The sequence below is a fragment of the Eschrichtius robustus genome, chromosome 11 (assembly GCF_028021215.1).
Source record: "Eschrichtius robustus isolate mEscRob2 chromosome 11, mEscRob2.pri, whole genome shotgun sequence".
In the NCBI taxonomy this organism is placed as follows: Eukaryota; Metazoa; Chordata; class Mammalia; order Artiodactyla; family Eschrichtiidae; genus Eschrichtius; species Eschrichtius robustus.
In genome coordinates, this window is record NC_090834.1 from 69,210,582 (window position 1) to 69,234,729 (window position 24,148).

Consider the following 24,148-nt stretch of genomic DNA (forward strand, 5'->3'; position numbering starts at 1 on the left):
CGAGCTGCTAGGATCCTGATACAAGCCACTGGGGCTGCATTCTTTTCGGGATGTTGAAAAACAAAACCAAAATAGACAGCCCACAGCACCCATGGAACTCAGGTCTCTAACAGTCTCAGAGTGACGGCTCCTCTACTGAAAAGGACACTTGGCCATTGGCACACAGCTAGCAGTGTACCATCTGCACCTCGCGTCTGGGAATCCTAGAGCACGCATTTGCCACGCAGACAGCACGGGTTAGACTCACTTCCTTCCAAATCTAGGTTCTGCAGCCTCCCCACACTCACGCTGAAATATCGACAGAGCTGTCAAATCCTAAACTTCTTTCCTCATCCTCAGATTTGGCAGATGAGATTAGAGTAAGAGACAATGCTTAATGCCATCCACCAAGAGTTCAGACAAAAGTCCTCCTTTATAAACTGCTTGCCAAGAGAGTAGCAATTTATGTGCACTTTCTTACACAAGCCCTGTCATTATGTCCACAAGGTAAATTCCATCTGAGTGAAGGTCCACGAGCACTGCTTCTGGAGCCAGGAGTCCTGCCTTCTGTACTCAGTTTTACCACCAACATATTCTATGAACCTGAGAAAGTCATTTCACTTTCTTGTGAATAACAATCATCAGAATAGGTACTCGACTCCCTCCATATATACTATCGCCTTTAATACAACAACCCTGTAAGGCAGGTCTTATTATCACCCCCATTTCACAGATAAGGAAACTGAGGCTTATGGAAGTTAAGTAGCTTGCCCCAAGTACAGAAGAAGCTGGAGGTCTTCAAAGCCAAAAAGTCTGGTTTCAAAGCTGACAGTGTTAACTACCTTAAACACTGCCTGCCTGGGAAAGTTAGTGGGTGAGCCAGGATGCATGGCTGTAAGCAATAGCAACAGCACTGGCTGATTCAAGCAGAAGAGGAATTAATAAAAGGACATTGGGCGACTCATGGAATTGCCAGGAGAGCTAGAGGACCAGGTTCTCGGTAATGCCAGCAAGTGCATCACCCCAAGTCTTGCTTCAGTAGAGGACCACCCGCCAGCACTGCCCACACTGCTGACACTGGATGCTGCTACCCACACTGCAGCCTCCAAGGCCCTGAGAACTTGAAGCTCCTGGCACTCCAGCCATTGCTAGCCAGCCACCAGCTCTTGACTCAAAGCCTGGGAAGGCACATCTTATTGATGTAAGCCAAGCCGTGGGCCTGGGCCTAGATCAAGGGAGGCCAGGAAATCACTTCTCTTGTAGGAGGCTGCCCTGATCGGTCTCTGTTCCCACCAAGACCGAAAAGTAGGGAATTCCTCAAACATTCAAAGTGAGTTCAGAAGCTGGGTAGTCCAAAATGACAAAATGTCCAACATATGAGGAAACTGGACAACGAATTCTGTAAGGTTCTTTTCAGTAGCTGGGGTCCATTTAATTTGACAAGCACGTTGCAGTGGAGTGTATTATAATTCCCATTTATTAGCCCATCGTCTGTATAAAAATATTAAACATTGTTATTAATTGCCTTTGCCTTGCAGTGCCTCTTCCATCCTATGGGAGAATACTTCTCCACTGACACTGGGTTTGAGCAGTAACTGGCTTTGACCAACGGGATAGGATATAAACTCTGCCCTAGCAGAAGCTCTGGGAGCCATCGCATGGAAGACTCTTGCTTTTTTTTCTCTTCCGGGAAAATGGCATGTCCCAAATGGAGGTTGTTTCTCCAGCCTATGCCTCAGAATGGGAAGAAGTTAGCAGAGCCCTATAGCCACCACAGTTGACCCACGCAGCCTCCAACATTAATAAGAGCAAGAAATAAATGTTACTTGTTATAAGTCATTGATTGGGGTGGGGGGTTGTTCGTTATAACAAAGCAGTCTGATACATGTATACTGAGAATCATCCACACCATTGCCTACTAAACAAAGGGAATACAAAAATAAATAGGGCCCAGCCCCTGCCTTCATGGCACTTCTCTGTGACATGCTCAAGTCATAGCTGGCACAGAGAGTGGAAATGTTTCAAAGGAGGCATAAACACAACCCCTAGGGAGCACTAGGAAAGGAGACAGAGATTCTGCCTGGGGCTTCCAAGAAGGCTTCCTAAGGGATGTGAAACCTGAACTGGATCTTGAAGGTTAAGGCCAATGTTAGCAGAGTAGAGAGGAGGGAATTCCATGCAAGTAGGAAAATTCAGAGATACAAGAAAAAATATATATGTATGCAAGAATAAATTCTGGTGTTGCCGGTGTATAGGCAGTCGAGGAGGAGTGGTGGGAAAAAGAGCCAAATAGAGAAGCAGATTTCAAATGCCCTAGAATGCCATGCCAACAGGTTTCAACCTCATACTCAAGACAACGGGAATGATCAAAAGTTTGCAGCAAATCTATATTTTAGAAATATCACCCTAGAATTGGCAGAGTGGAGGATGAGCGAGAAGCAGAGAACACAGTGAATAAGAAGACGGTTAGATCAAAACCAGTTCTTGAACTGGAACAGGGATGATGAGAACAAAGAAGTTCACAGAGCATTTCCGAGTTCATCAGTAAGACTTGGTTGGATGAGAGATGAGGCAGGAAAGATCGAGAGATGGCACAGAATGTGATGGCACGGATTTAATCACTGAATGCAGAAATGCAGGGTGGAGTTATTCATGGATACGGGAGAAGCAGAAAGGGGAGCAGGCATGGGAAAAGCTGATGATTTGGCATTGAACACAGCACATGTGAGCTGTCCCTGGGACAAACCCATGGAGGTTATCCGGTTGGTAGCTGGAAGAGATGGAAGAAATTCCCACCCGCTTGGAGTCGGGGAAGGGTTTGGAAAAAGCTCCAGAGATAGTGTTGACATTTGCACTAAGGCCACTAGGTGTTCACTAAACCAGCAGATTGTTGGAAGAGGGGAAGAGAACAGCATTCCAGGGCTAAGACTAAGGATGGAACCCCTAGACTAAGGATGGAAGAAGAATCATCTGCTTCTGCTTCCACTATGGCTTCTCTCTGCATAAAGAAAAAGAAAACCTAGCACAGAACCTGTATTTCACTCTCTGAGGCATTTTCAGATCAAATGTCCCTTACTGGTCTGCTGCTGGGCTGGCGGGGGGCAGGGGTTTCTTGCTATGCCTGCAGATAATTTGTTTGCCTTGCAAATCTCTAGTCTGATGCAGTCAAGTCATTCCAGGACGAAAAAGGGACAATAATTATTATTCTTATGTGGTTCTGCAATTAACAGATTTTTCCTAAGTAAATGTCCACATGAGTGTCATTCAATGGAACTGTAAACAGAAGCCCACAAGCACTGCCACCACTACCGCAGTTTACCAGTGAGAGGTACCAGGCCATGAGCAATGAAATATTTAAACTCCTTCAAGATTTTATATATATATATACACATATTTTTTTTAAACTTAAGTCTAAATGTATTTATAAAACCAGGTTTCATTTTCTCTGTTTTGCTTTCTCAAACAGAGTTTTCTGGGCCTAACAAATCCCCCCCCCCCCTACCGCCAATCTTGCATGACCCCATCAAGCCAGGCATCTGTAATAGGCTGTCTCCTATTTACTGCCTGATGGACACTAATTACTATCTATTTGCTTTAACTGTGAGTGGTAAAAGCCTGTCAAACTCAGGCACCCTGGCCGAAGACACACAGAAGAGTCCCTATAGTTGCCCCTGCCCAAAACACTGACATCTCTAGATGCCAGGCAGGCAGGTGGCTGAGTATTTCTTGGGCACTTTCTACATGCTGGACATTGTGCTAAGCACTTTATCTGGGTTATTTCATTTAATCCTCATGACAACCCCATCAGGTAGATCCTATGATTACCCCCATTTTACAGAGGAGGAAACTGAGACTTAGAGAATGTTATGGAAAGCCTATAAAGAGTAGGTGCCATATGAATAGAGTGTTACAGGATAATTAGCGACTAGCTAGGGGTTCAAAGAGAGGAAGGCCACCCAAGCAAACTGAACAACATGGATGAAGCCATGGAAATGAGGAAGACTACAGCTGGCCCTTGAACAATGAGAGTTCGAACTGTGCAGGTCCACTTATACCTAGATAGTTTTCCATAGTAAATGCTACAGTACTACACGATCCATAGTTGGTTGAATCTGTGGATGTGACAGAACCACAGATAGAAGGGCTATCTATAAATTACAGGTAGATTAACCTGTTGTTCAAGGGTCACCTATACTGTGCGTTTGGGGAAAGGTACAGAACAGGACAGCTAAGGCACATTGTACTTAGGTAGAATTGCTTAAAAATAAATCTGGGTAGGTTAGCCAAGGCCAAATTATGAAGGGACTCAAATTTCATGCTCAAGCGTTTGGGCCTCTGACTCCAGGGACTGGACAAGTAACAAAGGAGGAAAGTGAGCAGGTGTGAGACAATAAGGAGTGGTGAGGACGGTGGCAAACTTGAAGGTACACACCCTTCAGTATGTAAAAGTATTCAAATTCTTTTTTTTTTTTTTTTTTTTTGGTAAGTGTGAGCTGAATTTGGCTCTTAGAACATCAGCTTACAAACACTAATAGTGAGAAGCTGATAAGATGATTAACGAGGGAATGATGTGGTTGGCTCTCTTATTTTAGAGAGCTCCTCTGGCAACAGTGTGGATGACAGGCTCTGTGGGACAAGACTGAGGGCAAGAAAACCACTGGGGAAAAAGAGGCAGGAAAGCAGCAAGAGATGATGCCAGGTAGGGCCCGGATGACGGCAGTGAGGGGAAAAAAGTAATGGATCTGAGAAGGAAACATTAAGGAGAAAGAAACTGGCAGGACTTGAAAGCAATCAGGATGTAGGGGAGGAACAGTATGGGGGTTTCAAATATAATACCCAGGTTTGTGGTACAGACCACAGGGCAAAGATTTTTGTTAAACCCAGGGGGTAAGGGAGAGAAGATAATGAGAGTTATTTTAGACAAGCTGATGGGCAAAGCTTTGACATTTCTGCTACCAAGAGAGGCCCACAGGGCTGATATGGGTCTTGGTCAAGACGCCTTGCTATCTCCATGGCTGAATAGCTGATGGGCCCACTGAAGATGTGCTCTTCAGCTACTGCAGAGGACAACCTCTGCTGTATTACAGGGGTGACCAAAACCTCCTGGAGGTCCTAAGGCTGGTGCCTATCCCCAGGCTGTGCCAGGACACCCACTGATGCATGAGGTCACCAGATACTAGGTGTGATGGTAGATTTTGCGGGGCCATGACTGGGCCATAGAGTGTCCAGATATTTGGTCAAACATTATTCTGGGTGTGTCTGTGAGAGTGTTTCTGGATGAGATTAATATGGAATTTGGCAAACTGAGTAAAGCGGATTGTCCTCTTGTATGTGGGTGGGCCTCATCCAATCAGTTGGAGGCCTGAATAGAAGAAAAAAGCTGACTCTCCACAAGTTATAGGAAACTCCTCCTGCATTACTGTTTGAGCTGGGATATCAGTCTTTTCCTGCTTTCAGACTGGGACTGAAACATTGGCTCTTCTTGGGACAGGAGCCTGCTGGCTTTGGAACTGGAACTACACCAGCAGCTCTCCAGCTTGCTGACTATAGATTTAGGGATTTCTCAGCCTCCATAATCACGTGAGCCAATTCCTTATAATACATCTCTTTATTACACACACACACACACACACACACACACCCCCTGTGGTTCTGGTTTTCTGACTGATAAACCATGTCAAAAAGGAGCAGGCCAGAACCCTGGCCCCTTGTCATCAGAGCTGGCTGGGCCAGCACGGGCTGCATGGAGAGTTACCTGAGTCTGAATGGGTCTAGTTCTCTCATGTAAGTTGGCCAGGAGAATATAAAACAAAGACAGGAGATGGGAGCTCCCCATTTACTGAGCACCTATTGTATGCTGGTCACACTGCTGGTGGCTTTTCATAGATAATTTATTTAAGCCTCACAGCAGGCTTAAGAGATGGGCTCAAATATCCTCACTTTGTAGACAGAGGAACAAGGTTCAGGGCTTTAGCCAGTCACACAGCTGGCCTAGATGCAAATATGATTCCATCTTACTAAAGAGCTGTGTTCTCAGCACCCTCTACACTGCCTCCCTAGCAAAGTGCCTCCTCTAGGGATGGAAGAACAGCCAGGAGTGGAGAGAGGATGAATTCGACCATAGCATGCAAACTCCAGCTTGCATAGTCCAGTCCCAAAGTCCACAGGTGCCAGCCCTTCAGGGGACGAGATTGGCCAGGTATGGGCTCATGGAGGGGTGCGATTTGATGTGTGGGACATGCATCCCACCCAGGCACTAATGAGTCATGCCAGCCTGGGATTCCTGGGGGAACTTGCAGCTCTGGAAGGAGTTCAGCCCTGCCCTCTCTCTTTGTATCTCTGTGATCCAGGGGGCCCTGGCACCAGGATGTGGTGCCTCCTGTCCCAGAACTGGCTGGGTACCCATGGCACAGAGTCACCAGCTCTGTCTCCACTCTGTGCTGAGCAAATCAATCTAACTTATCCAGAAGGGGATTAAGCTGGGCGCTACAGATGCGGTCAGCAATCTCCTCTAACAGGTTTACCTGTTCTGACCAAACACCAACTGCACGTGTCTGTAAGCGTGTGTATGTATGAGAGACTGTTTATAGGTGTGTGCCTGTGTATGAGTGTGTATGCCTGTGTAGCTCTCCTTGCTTTTCACACTCAGTATGGCTTTTTCTACAGAAATATGCCTGCATCTTCCAGAAGGTCCTCTGAGTCCAGTCCCTGGCACTGCAGGACTCTTGGGCAGGGCAGCTGGGAGATGGCTCCAGTACCACAGATCTACTTAAATCCCACATGAGCAGCTTCTCCTGGAGCCCAGGCCTTCCTCATTTGTCAGGCACTCCCCCCTCCTCCCGGGGGGCAGACTCATTCACATGCAAAGTCCCTCACAGAAAGGCCAGGCCAGCCAGAGGGGAACTATACTGACCAGCCAGAGGGGAACTATACTGAGTCCAAGCTCGCTCTGCTCGCACGCACCACAGGCCAATAAATCGAAGACAAGGTGCTGAGGCAAGGGATACGACTTTATCTGGAAAGCCGGCGGACCGAGAAGATGGCAGACTAAAGTCTCAAAATAACCATCTTATCGGGGTTTGCATGCCAGTTTCTTTTATAGCACAGAGAGGGGGAGGAAATGAGGAAGTAAAGTAAAAAGGCCATAAGTTTTGCAAATATCCCCTGGAATGGCCAGCCTGGGGGAGGGGATGTGTTAATTTCTTCTGTCTTGGCAGCCATCCACAGGTGGACAGGGTCTGGATGTTTCCCTGATCAAAGGCATTTTGGTTTAATCAGGCAGGGGGCAGGGTTCCCCGAGGGAGGCCATTATGTATAGACAGTATCCTTTTAGTGAACAAAAGCAATGGGGAGCAAAGGTTAAAGTAAAAGAAACAGATCCAACACGTAGTCAGATTTGGCTCTTCCTTGTTACAGGAGAAGCCTGGAGAGGGCAAATTCCAGCCCTAAAATGGGCAGGGCCGGGAACTAGCTCCCTGCCATCTTAACAACTGCTCAGTAACTTAAGGCAATTTTTAAATAAAGTGGACAAACGCCCTCCCTCCGCAGGTAACAGGAAGATAGACCCTTTCTCTCGGCTGCTGCTGCCGGGGCGGCCCTATTTCTGCCACCAGGAGATGCCTTCAAGGTGTGAACTCTCTCAGCAATATCAGGGCCATATTAACTGAACCCAAAACCAAACAGCACTCTGAACAGACATACTCAATGTGCAAATGGGCAAGACAGGCCCATAAGCTTTGCTATCCGGGGTGCCTTTTGCTGTTTACCCTTCTGGAAGCCAACCTGCTCAAACAAATTGTGCTGCAGGCATCTTATTGAGGAAAAGGAGTGGCAGACCATTGACCATTTAGTTGTGGAGCTCTCCCAGGCCGCACGGAGCTAGGATTTGAGACAGAGGTCCCGACCACCATTCTCTGCTGCCCACCACCTGGACTAAATCACCTGTGGGGTCCTTCAGAGTTCACAACCCAAGGCCACACTGGTCAGTTGTGGCAGCCTGCAGGGAGCACGCATGCTCTTGTCAATCAACACTGCAAACAACGTTGCAATCAACATGGCACCACCCAGCATTGCTGGGTGCTGACTGGAAGCTCAGCCTGGAGCTGCCAACTCCTAGTTCCTGGGAAAGCCCTGATGAGATGAAGCAGTGCTGGAGGGGGCAGAGCCGGGGATGTGAAGCCAAGGGGCAGGAGCCTAAGAGTGCCTCTGGGGCCTCGAGGAGGTGAGGGTGTGGCCAAGTCACTCACGGAGGACGGCACATGATGCCCACGTCCACTCCGAGCTGGGCACGCTCTGAGGACGTGACTCCAGCCAGCTGCAGCCCTTGCCCGGGGCCATCGCTGTACCTCTCACGCCTCCTGAACACAGGCACTGGGGCAGAAAGAGAAAACACTACACATAGATTTATCTCAAATGTGTACAAACCCACTGCTGCCTTCAGCCAAAGACTAGGGAGGCTGGAAGCCAATCGTGGTAGTCTAATAAACAACTGAGGCATTACAGTGTATGGGCTTTGAGAAGAGCCTGCAGAAAGCCCCATCCAGAGGCCTCTCAGAGCCCTTCCCAGCAACATGTGGGAGGGGCTTGGGAGTCATCCAGCTGCACCATGCCTGCCCAGCCCCCCTCCTGCCCCCTCACCCCTCCTGCCCTGCAGGAAGAAGCCCTGGCTGGCCTATGCGTGCCCGTACAGGAGCATTCACCCTGCATGCATATCCCTGCTGCTCACTCTCCATTTGCACCCTCTCGAGAGTCCACTCTTCGCTCTTCCCTGCCAGGCTCTGTTCCCTGGAAGGAGGCTCCTGCCTATAGCATCACCCAGCCTCCCTTGGTAGGGCTCAGCCAATGGGAGGCATAGCAGAAAATCAGAGCATAAGAGGAGAATGGTGGGGGGACACATCTCTGGCAGTAGCCATGTCCTTCTGTGACTATCGCTCCTGCCAGGCTGCATCACTTCCAAGACTCAGGCTCTTTCCTACCTTGGTAACACTACTTCTTCCCTTGTTCCATCAGCCCTAGGTGTGGCAGAGCTTCCTCGCATTGTGAGTCTCTGGACACCTCACCATTCTTGACCTTTAACTCCATCCTTACCTCTTCTTCGTTAAGGCCTCTTTATGTGAAACAATGGGGTAAGTCCTGATTTGTGCCCGTTCCCTTCTGACAGGTATGAATGCACATGTCTATATGATGTCTGACAGGTATGAATGCACATGTCTATATGATGCACGTGTGTGTGTGAGTGTGGGTACAGGCAGGCTATATACACGTTCACGCACACGACTCAGCTTTTCCCTGAACTTCCAAGGCTGACAGAAGGAAACCATCTGTGGGCGTCCATCTCTGTATCCCAGAATTCCCTGTACCTACTCCCATCCTGATGCCGTTTTGAAATGTTTAGTCTAGGTCTCTTCCTGACCCTACTCGATGGTAAACTCCTTGAGCGCAAGGAAAGAAGGGGGAGTGGGAGACAGTAGGAAGGAGGAAGGGAGACGAAAGGAGAGAGGAGCAGGAGAAAAAGCTATCATTCATTGAATACCTGCTATGGAGCCATTTCTCTATTCTAAAGACCATGTAGATTATCAGTCTCATTTTACAAGTGGGAAGCCAGGGCTCAAAGGTCAGGGATAACAATTCAAAAACCACATAGCTAATGAGCAGCGGAGAAGCATTCAACCGTAGGTGAGTGCAGGCCCTGCCCCATCCCAGGCCACCGTGCTGTTTTGTTGTCCCCCCACCAGGACCACAGTTACAGCCAAATAGTAGGTGCTCGATCAATGCTTGTAAAACTGAACTGAATCTGAGAAGGAAATCCAATGGCATGCTTAAGTCCAAAGAGAAAGTTCACAGTCCTGGAGAGGGCCAAACTGCTCAAGGCCTGAGCTCAGGTCATCTTGAACAACACACAGATGGTGTCGGTGGCTGCAGTCCTACAGAAAACACCAGGGCTTCCCCGGAGCTGCTTCGAGGCTGGTCCTTAGTCAAAGCCAGGGTGTTGGTAAGTTGCCAGACAAGGGCTTTCTGATGGTCAGATACATGGTTGAGAATCCGAGCATCAGGAGAATTGAGCTGCTAACACATCCCTCAGCCTACCCTCTCAGCAAGGCTGGGGCGGGAACTCAATGGCAGATAACTTGCAGACAGTCTATGTCACTGATAGAAACTGAAATGCCAGGTAACTAAGTAGACAGCAATGAGGATGTTTAATAATAATAATAATAAATAGTGATAACTAGACATCCTTTGAAGGTCAGATGGCTCAAAGTTTGGGATCTGTTCAGGGGCCAAAGTGGGGCCTGGGCACACCTGCTCCATCATAGTGACCAGATGTCATCCTGGTCCCTTGTCTACCCCTGCTACTCCCCAGCCATTAGTTAATTTCTAGGCCCCTAAAACTCTTGCTGTGGTCTGGCCTCAGAAGTACCTGCCTATCTTGCCAAAACTAGCAAGAGCTGCTGCTGAGCTGCCCGCAGGAAGAAGATCCATCTTCACAGCAACCCTAAAGTGTGATATATATGGTGAATAGAGGAAAAACTGAGGCTAGGCCAATTTGCCAACAGTCACACAGCTGGCAAGTGATGGAATGGGATTCAAATCCAGGTCTGCCCTGTTCCAAATCCTGCCATCTTTGCCACACCCAACCAATGCCCTCCAATCCCATTCAAATGCCACAGTGCTCCTTATCCCCAAAGTAGAAGCGTGTAGGTCTCCCTAAGGAGCCACTGGGAGCGAGGTGACAGTGGCTCAGAGACAGATGCAAAACATCTCCAGATCGGCAGAGCCGGCCCCCACGGAACTGAGTCAGGGCTCACTGTGGGCACCCTGATCTCTCCATGATGCCGGCTCTCCACAACAGCTATTTATAAACCTCATTTGTACAAACAGGACAGCATATTCTGGCTTTTTTTCCTGCACTTTAAATAACTAAGTTATGGATGACGGAAACAGAATGGAAATGTTATCCAATCCCAGGCTTGCCCTGGCACACGTCTATACATCCGATAGCTTCCCCTGCTGCCGCTTCTAATAGACTCCTCTCCTCTCTGCCTCATTATCTCCTGCTCTCCTTTGTGCTCCTAAACAAAGGCAAGGTGGGCGCACAGCCAGGACTTGCTTACCCCCCACCTGGCAGAGGGCGCAGGAAGGGACCAGCCACGCTCCCAGGCCCCTCAGGAAATGACAGTACAAAGGCCTAACATGGATTGAGCCCTTGCTAGATGCCAGCACTGTACGTTGTCTCATTCAATCCTCATCATTCCCCATGCTATGACCCCTATTTTACAGATAAGGAAACAGGCTTAGAGAGGTCAAGCAGCTTGCCCAAGGTCACACAGCTGGAAAGTGATGAAGCCAAGACTCAAACTGGGGCAACCTGACCCTGGCATCCAGGCCTTTGACTATAGCCAGTTGGTTCAGGCCCCTGGCCACAGCTAGTCAGCCCTAACAAACTCCAGTGGTGATCCCTAACACCCAAGTAATGGCTCCCAAGGGAGGCCAATATTCAAAGAGACAGAGGATGACCATGGGATCTCCCAGGGCCCTCTGCAAGCCAAATCTGGAGGCACTGAGCCCATGGCAGGTGTAATATGAAAGGAGAGCTCTGACCAGCCATTTGGTCTCACCCTTACCCTTAGTAATGGTTTTCAATCATTCATTTAGTCAATCATTCAACAAACATTTGCGGAAGATCTACTCCATGCCAGACCCGGTGCTGGGTGCTGCTGATGCAAAGGTAAAGATGACACAGTGTTGTCCTCAAGATGCTCAGCCAGTCAGGAAGACAGATGAGAACATGGTGGCCGAGTCAAAGGCACCCACACGCCCAATGAGGTGCAGAACTATCCCTGCCCAAGACGTGCGATTGCCATCCTACTGCCATTCCGCGTGACTTGAAAACTTCCATCTTTTCCCCAATCCATCTTCCTTTCCCCTGGCATTTCCCTTGTTTTAATTAGTAGACAAACAGAACCTGTACAATCCTTGCTGGTTTCTTGATGAGTTCTCCACGCTGTGCTTACAAATGCAACTGCAGACAAATTGTTCCTGCCACCTGTCCAGGGAGATATGCTGGTGGCCTTTAAATGTTTGATTCTGTTGATGTTCCTTATGCAACAGGGTCACACAATGAGTCTGCCCGAATCTTCTTCAGTGTGGGAGGAAAACAGTTCAATGCAGTGGAGACAACATGGGGTGGGGAGCCAGCAGGCCTGGTTTGGGTCCTGGCTTTGCCATTGTCTTCTGAGTGACCCCAGGCAAGGCTGTTAACTTCTCTGAACCTCCATTTCCTTATCTTTCAATAGCGGAGATTGGATGAGGCACTCCGCCAGGTCCCTTCCAAAGTCCCAGGAGCATCACTGAGGCTCTCAGCCCACAGCCCGCTGCTTTCTACATAACACAGAAGAATGTGTGAAGAATTCTGTTGGTGAGGCAGACCCTGGCCCCACCAGCTGGAGACTTGGGCACTCTGGTACCTGGGTAAAAGCGTGAGATTCTGAGCAGGCGGACCTGGGCATTCCTGGTTCTGCCACAGAGCAGCTCTGGAACACTGGGCAAGTCAGTGAACGTAAAGGAGCCTCAGTTTACTCATCGGTAATATGATGACAACAATACTTTCTCCGTTGGGTTGATGTGAAAATTCGTTTGAAATAATGTGATTGTTGGCATATGGCAAAGCTCTGGGTGCAGTCTCCTGAGTCATTTTTTTCTGTGTTGCCTCTGTTGTCCTACGGGGCCAAGTTCCGATGTCCTAGGGCTGACCCCTTGTTCCCCTGGGCTCCAATTTCCACGGCTGGACCCTGAGCTGGTGCCACCCCCGCTCTGCCACAGCCGGAGGGCTAGGCCCAGCTGCCATTGGCCGGACCTTCTGAGCTCCCACAGAAGGTCCTGCTAGGTCCGCCTGACCAACTGGTATGCAATAACTTCCTCCTTGGAAGTGCGGGTGCTGCCTACTGGCAGATGTGTTCCAGACCTCCTCTGCCACCTCGGTGACCCAGGCCCACCCAACCTGCCCCGTGAGTGCATTTCCTGCCTGGCCCACTTCTTCACTCTTTTTCTACTCTGGGGACCATGTACCATGCTGGGTTCTGCCCTGCCCCCTGGGCCTCACTCAGAAACATGCGTTTCCGCCCATTCCCTCACTTCCTGCAACTGCTTCTGGAGTGCCCAGAAGAATCACATGAAATCACCAGGAGGGCCTTTACCACGTGGAGAGTAGTCCCTCCCCAAGGAGCTCCAAGCCCCTCACCCATATCCTGTCCAAACACATACACAGTAACTCATGGGTTGGTCCAAGCAAGCTGGTCTTTCAATCTCCATTCCCTCTCCAACTATTCTGGACTATTCTTTGAAGGAGTCTGTATAGGGAAAGACCTGAATTATCAAGACCTTGGGCTAGATTGGGCCCATGGAAAAGACCACCCAGCAATAAGAATAAGAAAAGGTTTCATTTATGGAGTTCCAGGCACTTTATATATATTACCTTGTTGAACTTGACCCAACAACTCAGTGACACAGGTACTGCTCTCACCTTTATTTTACAGAAGAGGATCAGACCGGTTAGCAAAGTTCCCAAGATCATAACACTACTAGGTACCAGGCCAGGCTGTCCAGCCGGGTCTGCCCCAAGGCCCCAGTGCTAAGCCACGTTGCTGTCCCACCTCCCAAGGGAGGCAAGGCAGGCTAACCTGGCAGGGCAGGGAGAAGAGGAAGGGGAGCAGAGCTTCCCTTCCTTTGTCTTCCATCATCACTCAAGACCTGATTGGACACTGCTGTTCTGGTCTCTGCTAATTCCTGCCTTCCCTACATCAGGTTCTTCCTCTATAGCTCTTTAGTCGAGAAAACCAGCCAAGACCTTCAGCAACTCCAAACCTTGGAAAGGAAGATTGAGACAAAGGGAAAAGTCCCCCGGTCCCTGCATGCCACTTAGATAGATCACAGCTAGAGAAATTCTCCAAAGACAAAGCTTTACAGAGTTTGCTAATGGGGTTCAGCAAAACGATGTTTTGCTTCATACATGGTGGTCACACATAGGGCTTCTTTCACCACCACTGTGGCTTGTTCAATTCCTTCAAGGCAGAACTGTGTGTCAGGAAAGAACAGGGCTTGGCTAAAGCCAGTCAGCATCATTACCTAAACTTCTTTACTTTCCTGGAATGCATGCGATGCCCACGCTCCCTGGATCTCCCAGGTCGTCTCATGCGGTTACATTTTACTCTCTACAATGAAGGCTCGCTATGGCATTGTTGTAAGTGCTTTCTCAATATTAACTCAGCCAATCCTTCTAACGACCCTGGGAGATAGGTGCTACTATTAGTCCTATTCCAAAAATAAGGAAACTGAGGACAGAGAGGTTGCATAACTTGCCCAAGGTCACACAGCTAGTAAGGGGCAGAGCTGAGATTCAAACCCAGACAGTCCAGTGCCACAGTCTGTATGTTTAACCACTGTGCTACCCCAGTCTGCATTTGCTAGGGATCATTCCATATACAAACAAAGGCAGATATATCATTATACCTTTATAACACTTTTAAAATGGATTGCCAAGTCAGAAGAAAAAAAAAAAAATCCCTTCTCTAACCATGTTTCTTAGGAGAGAGTTTAGAAATTGTGGTCACCCAAAGACGGGTGATCACGTTTTTAAGGGGAAAACATATTGGAGGTCTGCGTGGTGTCTAGACAGAAAGCTGAGGAGAAAGGATTTGTCCATGTGCGTCTCCAGGGCTGCCCAGGGAAGAGGAGCATGATTTGAGGTGACAGCTCCTAGCGATTAGTCAGAAATAGCCCAGCCGTGGAGGAGAGCCAGCCAGGAGGCTGGCCAGGCCTGGAAGAAAGAGCTTTTAAAGCAATGCTGCCCAAAACCGAGTCCTTGGACTTCCTGCAACAGGGTCACCTGAGGATTTTGTTACAAACACAGATTCAAAACCTTACCCCAGACCCATGAATGGGAATCTCTGGGGAGGGAGGGAGGAAGGAATGGGAGGGGTTATAACCCCCAACCCTGAACCTATAACAAGACCCCCGGGGGTTCTGATGACAGGGAAGTTTGGAATCCTCTGCTGTAAAACCTGACGTCTCTGTTTGCCGTTAAGTGTCTGTGCCCCATGCATCCTTGGGAACTACGACTCGGCCACCAGAATAAACCATGCCCTACAGCCCAGCCCCAGATACACGGCGGAGTATGATCTGATGCTGATATAATATATTAACATCAATCATGAGCGCTACTGGTTATTAGCATTTACTGCACGCCAGACACTGCTAGTGCTTTCCCGATCTTATTTGTGCATATTCTCATCACAGCCTTGTGCTGTAGTTGTGGTCAACCTTGATTTGCTGATGATGAAATTAAGGCTTAGAGAGTCTGGGTGACTAGCTCAGGGCTACACAAAAAGCAAGCAGCGGAGATGGAATTCAAACCCGTTCTGTCACTTTGACTGTTCCGGCTCTGAGCACAAGGTCGGTGCTGCAAGCAGGCCACCCTCTGCCATCATCCCCAGGGCCACACTGGGGCTGGGAAGGCCACCGGGTGAGGAAGCTGCTCTTCCAGATGCACATCCATTTCAGCCGATCCCCCAGGGGCATCTGTCCCCCTGTTCTGACACCAGCCAACGGTGCTGGGCCAATACCAGCTCCATTAGGCCCGAGTCTGCAGGATGGGAGAGGCCAGGGGGTCATCACCTGAGGCAAACACTTTGATGCTGGAAAAAACAAGCCTGAGGCCCCAGAGCCTGAGGGGCTCCTCTGGGGACCTCACACAGCTTGCCTTCTGCTTATGGAATGGTGTCCGCTGACCTGAGGGGGAATCCTCTCTTCCGAGATGTGTGCCTCAGGAAGGCTGCTCACCCTTTCCGCAAATCTATAAATGGTGACAATGACCACGGCCTCACTGGGTGTCTGGGAGGATTAAAGTTGACGCCATATGGAAAAGGTGCTTTCCTGGCCCCCGGCCTACACACTGTAGGTACTCAGACCTCCCCCGCTTTCTCCTCCCGTTGCCTTCTTTAATTTCTTGGTATCATCCCCATCTGGACAGCGCTGCCAGATCTCCTACCCCAGCCCTCAGGACAGAAATTCCAAGAACCTGGGGGCTCCTTTGCTGGCAAGGTGTACCCCACATCTGCCCACCCTCCCACCGTCAGAGCTCTGGAGGCCCTCAGCCTCCCTGTTTACTCAGCCCAGGATGCAGGCTTCCCAGCGGCAGGGCCGTAACTGTCTTGCTCTGTGCTCTTTCCCTGGGCTAGAAGAGTGCCCGGCAGGGAGCAGGTGCTCAGTTCATGCTGAATGAATGAATTCGATCACCTGACAAAAGGGAACTGTGCATCGGCTCTGCGCAGGGCCCAGTACTGACAACAAACCCATCTGGAGCTTGTGCTTCTGCCCTCACATCTGACACCCAGGCTCCCTCTCAAGGGCTGCAGACGGATGGAAGGCGCCTTCCTACCCACCGTGCTCCTCTTGCCCCGAAGTGCGGCTAAGTCAGCAGTGGAGCCTTACTCTTCTTCTCCCTTCACTTTCGTCCTGGGGACAAAGCTCCCCGAGAGAGATGCTCAGACCATGGCCTCCTGGAACTTGCCATGTAGGCCCAGAGTTGGAGCTAAACCCAGAGGCCTCTCCTGAGGAGGAAGCAAGTAGCCGTCTCTTGGTCTGGCCACCCCTCCAGAGAGCTGTCCTGACACATTCTTAATGCTCACATCCTCCTGCAGGAAGATCCACTTTCAAGACAGGAAGAGACACAGGCCTGAGCCACAGAAGCCTCACGCTCAGCTCTCAGAAGGCCCCAGGAGGACCCAGCTCCAACCGCGGAAACACCAAGCAGCCGTGAGGTGGGATTGCTAGGAGCACAGAGGGAAGCTGTCCACAGGGGAGCCTGAGAAGGGTTCCAGGCCCCCTGGTTCCCCACCAATGAACTAATGGATCCATCTCAACTACTTCAGTTTATTTACTGATCATTAAAGACTCTCCTCAAAAGCTGGAAGAAGAAAAAATTTCACGCCAAGCTGGTGGGTGATCCCCGTGTTGGTGTGACGTGCTAGCTCGGAAGTGTTTTCTGCTGCTGTCGTGGTTCGTCCGCTAAACTGCATTGACGCTGTGTCCCAGAACACGGGCATAGGCAAGGACGGGGACCTGCCCTGGCCCCGGCTCAGGAAAGAATGCAGGTATTTCCAAAGAATGACCACAACCTCTTCAGTAGAAGGTAAGCAGAATTTGGTGATTATGCGCAGGAAAACCTGGTTCTCCGTTCCAGAGAAGAATCGAACTTTAAAGGACAGAATTAATATAGTTCTCAGTAGAGAACTCAAGGAACCTCCACAGGGAGCTCATTTTCTTGCCAAAAGTCTGGATGATGCCTTAAAACTTATTGAGCAACCAGAATTAACAAATAAAGTGGACATGGTTTGGATAGTGGGAGGCAGTTCTTTTTATACGGAAGCCATGAGCAGGCCAGGCCATCTTAGACTATTTGTGACAAGGATCATGCAGGGATTTGAAAGTGACACATTTTTTCCAGAAATTAATTTGGAAAAATACAAACTTCTCCCAGAATATCCAGGTGTTCCTTCTGATGTCCAGCGGGAGAAAGGCATTAAGTACAAACTTGAAGTATATGAAAAGAACAATTAATGTGAAAGTGTTTTCTGATCTATTTCAAGCCTCCTCCTGCCCCCCAAAAATTATGTATTTTTTATTGTAGAGACTTTTGTTGACTTTAGATCTATGGATAATTATTTCTAAGCAAAGTACTTTTATTCCCCATTAATCTTAACTAGACTGTATCAGATACCATTTGTGAAACATTTCTTTGCTGTAACTGCCTGAACGCCGATCAAGAGTCAAGAATAGGTGACCAGCACCTGCCTAGGGTAGAACATCTACCAAGACAGCCCAAAGTGGGAGAGTGCCCTGGTAGCATGAGCTGAAACCAGAGCCTATAGAGCTAGGAGCTAGGCAGATGGGTCCAAAGGTCAGAAATGGATTATAAACAGAAGAGCTAGCATTCAGTTATTAAAATTAGATCAAAAGAGGGACTGTGGATTACTTTTTATCACACTTCTTAAAAAAATTCTGTTCACTCAGACCAGGAGTCAACAAGTTGAAAACTCCAGGATATTCCACAGGGATAGTAAAGAGACAGGTACAAGACTACCTTTTCAGTGGTTAAAGGAGAAGGTCTGAGACCTCAAAAAACTTTGTTTCTGACCTTCAGTGAGATTGCACGGGATGTTACAATGATAGAACAAGAACTGGCCGCTCTTTACAAAAAAGAATAATCTAATATCAAGCATAATGGCTAAAATTAAAACTTCAAAGAGGTAATAAATTGAGAATGAATATTGCTAGAAACCAAAATTAGTAAGTTAGAAACTAAACTTCACAGAATTAAAAAATGAAAATTAAAACATGTTTTTTACCCACCACGTTAGGGAAGATTTAGATTAAGTATCCAAAAAAAGAAAAATAGCATTTTCTGCCTTATAAATTGGTACAACCTTTTTAGAGTGTAAGTTAGCAATATCAATTAAAATTCAAAATATTCTGGGTTTGGACCCAGAACTTCCACTTCTAGAAATTAATCCTGAACAAAGAAATGGACCCAAGAGTATCTGTTGCAACTTTTTTTTTCAAACTTGGAAACAGCCCAAATGTTGATTAATAAGAAATACCAACCAATATGATGTCTATAAAATGTAACATGTGCAGCAGCTAAAAAGAATGGAGTGCTGACAGAAAAATGCCCAAAACTGCTAAGCAAAAGAAGCAAATTGTGTATAATACTTAAAATGTTTAAAAAATGTTCATGTGTGGGAAAAAGCATGCTGCAAACTGTTAAAAAAAAAAAAAAAAAAAGAAAGAAAGAAAAGCCGGAAGAAAAGCTATGTCTGGATCTTAGGGAGCAAAACAAAACAGAACAAAACCAGAGCACCAAAGTGTTAGCAGGTGCTGCCAAAAGAGGGGTCAGAAATAAAGAAGACGGCGTCTCAGGCTACCAAGGAAGTCGATGGTGCACCAGAATTTTCTTTACACAAACGTGATGTATGGCTTTGAGACACAGCACCTGGCAGAGACGGGGGGCACCTCTATTCCCAGTACCAACCCCAGGGAGGGTAGAAAAGGGCACTGGGCCAGGGACCAGAAAGCCATGGTGGCACTGCAGCCCAGCCCTTCCCAAGCTGGGCAACCTTGGATGAGGGGCTTAACCTCTCTGGGTCTCTTGTTTCCTTCTCTGAAAACTGAAGGAGTTGGACTAGATTATCCTAAACATATTTTGTGGTGCCATAAACTCTTTTTCACTTCCGTGTCAACATTTTAGACAGAGATAGTCAGTTCTGTCATCTTCTCCGGCGCTGAGACGGTGTCCTTGTAACCTTGGCAAAGGGCCCTGGAAGGTGCGTGATAATTGTTTCTCTGCCTCGTTGCTATGGAAACTTGCAACTCTTGCATCCCTGGTGCTAGGACAATAGCCTGCCTGGAACTCCTGGGTGGTTTGGGTTTGTTTTGTCCACACGCATTGCAGGCACACTGAAGTGTTCCCAGAGCTGAAGGTGGTGGCTTGCTGATATGAGTCACTGACGCTCCCCCTCTAATTACCAAGTTTCACTAGAAAGCTTGGGATCGCGACAATCGCATTAGCAGCGCTGATGCTGCACCGAGGGCCTCCCACAATCAGCGCACCCCTAGGCCCTGAAAACTGATCCCTGATCTGCCTTCTGCAGGCTTCCCTTGGCTTGCTCTGCGACTTTGGGGTGACCCTTTATTACTTTCCTGCCGCCTCTAATGAGACATACACTTCAAAAGGTTGCCCTCAACAAGCACTGAAAGATACAGCAGCCCCTCTGTGTGACTCTCTCTTATCATGAAAACACATCAACTCAGCAGACACGTGTGTCAGAAAGCAGGTCTTCTAGTGCCCAAACAGAAACGTGTAATTGGCAGAAAGGCTGCTGATGGCGGTGCTGTATACTCAAATTCTGTTTTGTCAGAGAGGGAAAACGGGTTAGAAAATCCTCCCCGTCTATAGTAACCCTATAAAATGCATCAGATTTGCTCCAAGGTTTGTGCAATGTTACAAGTCTCTTTTCAATAGTGGTAGTGAATTTGGAAACCAGAAATGTGATCATTGAGGCATGCCGCCTGGCTCCTGATGAAACAGAGCAAGCAACAGGCTTCCTGGCTTGCCCACATCCAGTCCTGAGACCGCAGCGTTCCCCACTGGCTGAGATTAACGGGGTGACACTGTGGCTGCCAACATTTCTCACTGTCACACTCTGCACCTACAAGCCCTTTCACCCTCCCTCCCCAAACAGGGCAACCTGCCACCGCCTGAATAATTGCCTGCATTTCCACGCATGCTTCACACGCAGCATCAACCCCAACTCCTCTCTCTCTCTCACCTTCCCATACCTGATTGGTCACCAAGTCTTCCTCAAACTCCACCTCTATTTCCTCCACTACTGTGCTAGTTCCCACCCACGGCCTTTCTCACCTGCACTCATCCAGTCATCTCCCAGTTGGACTCCTTGCCTTCAGCCTTACCCTCTCCAAGCCATCCTCCACCAGAGTGGTCTTTCTAAACCACAGATCTCATCATGCCACGCTATTTACTGTTCTTCCGTGGCTCTCCAGGGCTTGCACCATCAAGTCGTAATCCATGAGCCAGACATATAAGGCCCTTCCTGCACTGGCCCCACCCACAGGCCACCACTGTGGGAACAGTTCTTCATCTAGCCCAACCCCCCTCCTCTTAAAACCTTCCCTCACCCTCTCTACCCTACCGGATAGAGCAAGTCATAGCCACCTCTGTGCTACCATAGCAACCTGGGCTTCCTCCCCTTAGCTCTCCTAGTTCCACGACATCTGCATGTTTCTTTAGATATCTGTCTCCCCTCCAGACCATGAGCTCTTTGTGGGCAGGGACCCCAACTTAGTCATTCTTGCAAAGAGCACGGTGCTGGCACACACTTAACAATTTTTCAATGAATGAATGAATGAATACATGAATGAAGAACTTGCCATATGCTACTTGCTTTTCACATGCAAGTATAACTTTTCACATGTAGAATAACTCTTTCCACACCCTAGTTACAGAAAGCAAACAAGCCAAGCTTAAAGAGGAAGAACCTGGGTATTGAGAAGAGAATGTGGAGTGAAGAGGTGAAGAGTTAAGCTGCTTGGGTTCAAATCCTACCTCTACCATTTTCTAGCTGTGTGACTTCAGTCAACTTTCTTCATTTCTCTGAGCATCCGGAGGAAGAGTAAATAATCTGACCTTCCTCATAGGTTGTTGTAAGCATTAAATGTTACATAAAGTACACGTGAAGGGTCTGGTGCAAGGCAAGTGCTCAATCAATGTTAGTTACTATTATTAGGGAGGCACCGGTTTCCCAGGTATTTCTGCCATTTAGAGAACAATGAGCTCTGCCCGAATGGCTGCCGTGTCTTAGATGTTTCTAGAGCCTCCATTTCAGGAAGTTGCTGAGTTAATTCCAGCCTTGCTGATCTGTGAAAAGTGTGGGTCCTCAGGGGCAGAACCCAAGGAAGGGTCTGTGGGAAGATGGCATCTCTGGCATAGGTGTCCACCATTGGAGCTTCATCCCCATCTCCTAATTGGGCCACCTCAGCCCCCAGTCCTAGTGCCCACTCCCCTGGCTGGCTGAAATGACAGGGGCTTGGTGCAGGGTAAAGGGGGCTCAGTGGGGACTCTGGGAACCCTGCAGTCAGGAGTTTGTCATGCCTTCAGTTTCAGGGGGGTGATGTCCCTTCTCTGCTACGGTCTTAGTCTGTTCAAGCTGCTAGATCAAAATACCTGCGTGGCTTAGAAACAACAGAAAGTTATTTCTGACAGTTATGGAGACAGGAAGTCCAAGATCAAGATGCCAGCCAGCATGGCCGTGTTTTGGTGAGGGCCCTCTTCCTGGTTCATAGCCGGCACCTTCTCTCTGTGTCCACACAAGATGGAAGGGGCTGGGGATCTCTCTGGAGCCTCTTTCGTAAGGGCACTAATCCCATTCCCGAGGGCTCCACCCCATAACCTAATCTCCTCCCAAAGGCCTCAACTACTAATACCATCATCTGGGGGGTTAGGATTTCAACATATGAACCTGGGGGGGGACTCAAACATTCAGACCATAGCAGCTACCCTGTCCCCGTCATCTGCACCACCTCTGCACAGAGTGGTCACTCACAAGTGCTGCTGGAGCCTTTTTCACGCTGGGGGAATGGGGTGAGGCAGGCCAGGGGTGTGGGGAAGGGGACAGGGAAGAGTGGCACGGGGAAGGGCCTGGCTTTAGCATTCAGCACGCCGGCCCCGAGGCTCAGCTTCGCCCCAGCCACCCACTGACCTGCACAAATTCCATCTCTCCCAAAGTCCCAGGCTTGTTCATCTGTAAAGTGAAGGGCCCTGGGTTAGATCACCGTCTCCTGCATCCTGTGGCTCAGGGACGTGACCTGGGTTTCAAATGTGTTGCAGGGTGGTGGGGGGACGGGAGAGGGCGCAGCATTGTTTCCCATTTCCTTCCCCCTACCTCCCATGCTGGTGCTTTGGGCTCTGGTGGCTTCCGGAAACACCCATTCTTCTTCAGACAGGAAAAGCCTTTTCTAAATCATTTTTCCTCTCTCTAGGTCCAAGCCAAGAAACCTGGAACAATAAAAAGCCAGCCCAGTCTTCTGTCATGATTGTCTGCAAACCTAATAAAAATGGATACCCTGGGCTCTAGAATGGTGAACACGGGTCTTCCTCATCAGCCCGGAAGGTCCTCAGGCTTCAGTGTCCCCTCTAAAGACAAGAAGCCGATGGCCAGTGGGCCCAACCAGGACACCAAGACCCCATGGATGTGGGTGGCCCAGCCTCCTCTGGCTCTCAATTGTCAGCCTCAGAGAAACCAGGCACGTTGTAATGGAAATGGAGGGGACCCAACCTTCCGTACATGTGGGGAGGGGGTGACTGTGTTCCGTGTGCCAGGAGTGCTGGGTCCTGCTGATTTATTTACAGAGACAAACCTTCCCTATTATTAACAATGAAACACTTGGATATCTACAGAGGTCTTGCTCTGTGTCAGGCACTACACTAAGCGCTCTGGCTGCATCAAGTCATAAAGTCATTTGGTTATTCAACCAAAAACTTAGTGAGCGCTCAGCGTGTGCCCGAAGCTGTGCTAGGCACTGGGGCACAATGTGAAGCCATGGTTCCCTCACTCAGGGAGCTAACAGTCTAGGGTTATGGCTCTCAAACTTATGTGTGCATCCAATGAGAATCACCTGGCGTGTAACTCTGGGCCACACCCCCAAACAGGAATCTTCACTTTTCTCAAGCACCTTATCTCTAATCCACACTTTATGAAACACTGGTCTGGTACTATGGGAGAAATCTATTACCATACTCATGTTACAGATGAAGAAACTGAGGTTCAGAGAGGCTGAGTAACTTGCACTACATCACACAGCTCGTAAGAGGCAAACCTGAATAGGGACACTGCTCTATCTGATTTCAGAGCCAATGTTCTTAATTACTACTCTACCCTGCCTTCCCAAACCTTACCCAAAGAATTATAGCCTTATCAAATCATTTCACTGCTGTGCAATCCTTATGACTACCTAACCATATGAGGTAGAAAGTGTTACTAACATTCCCATTTTACAAATATAAAAATGGGGCTCAGAGGTAGAGCAACTTGCTCAAGGTCACATGACTAGCAGGCCCCAGAGCCAAGCTTCAAAGTCAGGTCTGTCCCACTGCGAGGCTTATGCTCTTTCCGAGACTAAACTTCTTCTTCTTTTTTTTTTTTTTTAATTGGAGTATAGTTGCTTTACACTGCTGTGTCAGTTTCTGCTGTACAGCAAAGTGAATCAGCCATACATATACATATATTCCCTCTTTTTTGGATTTTCTTCCCATTTAGGTCACCACAGAGCACCAAGTAGAGTGCCCTGTGATATATAGTAGGTTCTCATTAGTTACCTAAACATTTTATACATAGTAGTGTATATATAAGACTCTACTTCTGAAAATTCTTTTGTAAAAATAAGGAGCAATCAAATGCAAAAGCAACAACGAAAACCAGCCATGGACAAAAGGGAAGGACAAAAATGCAGATATTGTTAGCAGGTTAGACTTCGAGGAGAGGAGCTCTTTCTCCCACGGTCTCTGGGGATGTTCACGGGCACAGAACCCCTGAATCACCTG

At 48.5% G+C, this 24,148-nt stretch overlaps 1 protein-coding gene and 1 pseudogene across 4 annotated transcripts in view; one reads left to right on the forward strand and one right to left on the reverse strand.

The window, feature by feature from the left end:
- The window catches only part of GALNT18 (polypeptide N-acetylgalactosaminyltransferase 18), a 337,221-nt gene that overhangs the window by 244,596 nt on the left and 68,477 nt on the right, over positions 1-24,148 (reverse strand). The gene's annotated exons all lie outside the window — the stretch shown is intronic.
- On the forward strand, positions 17,176-17,592 carry LOC137771919 (dihydrofolate reductase pseudogene; annotated as a pseudogene).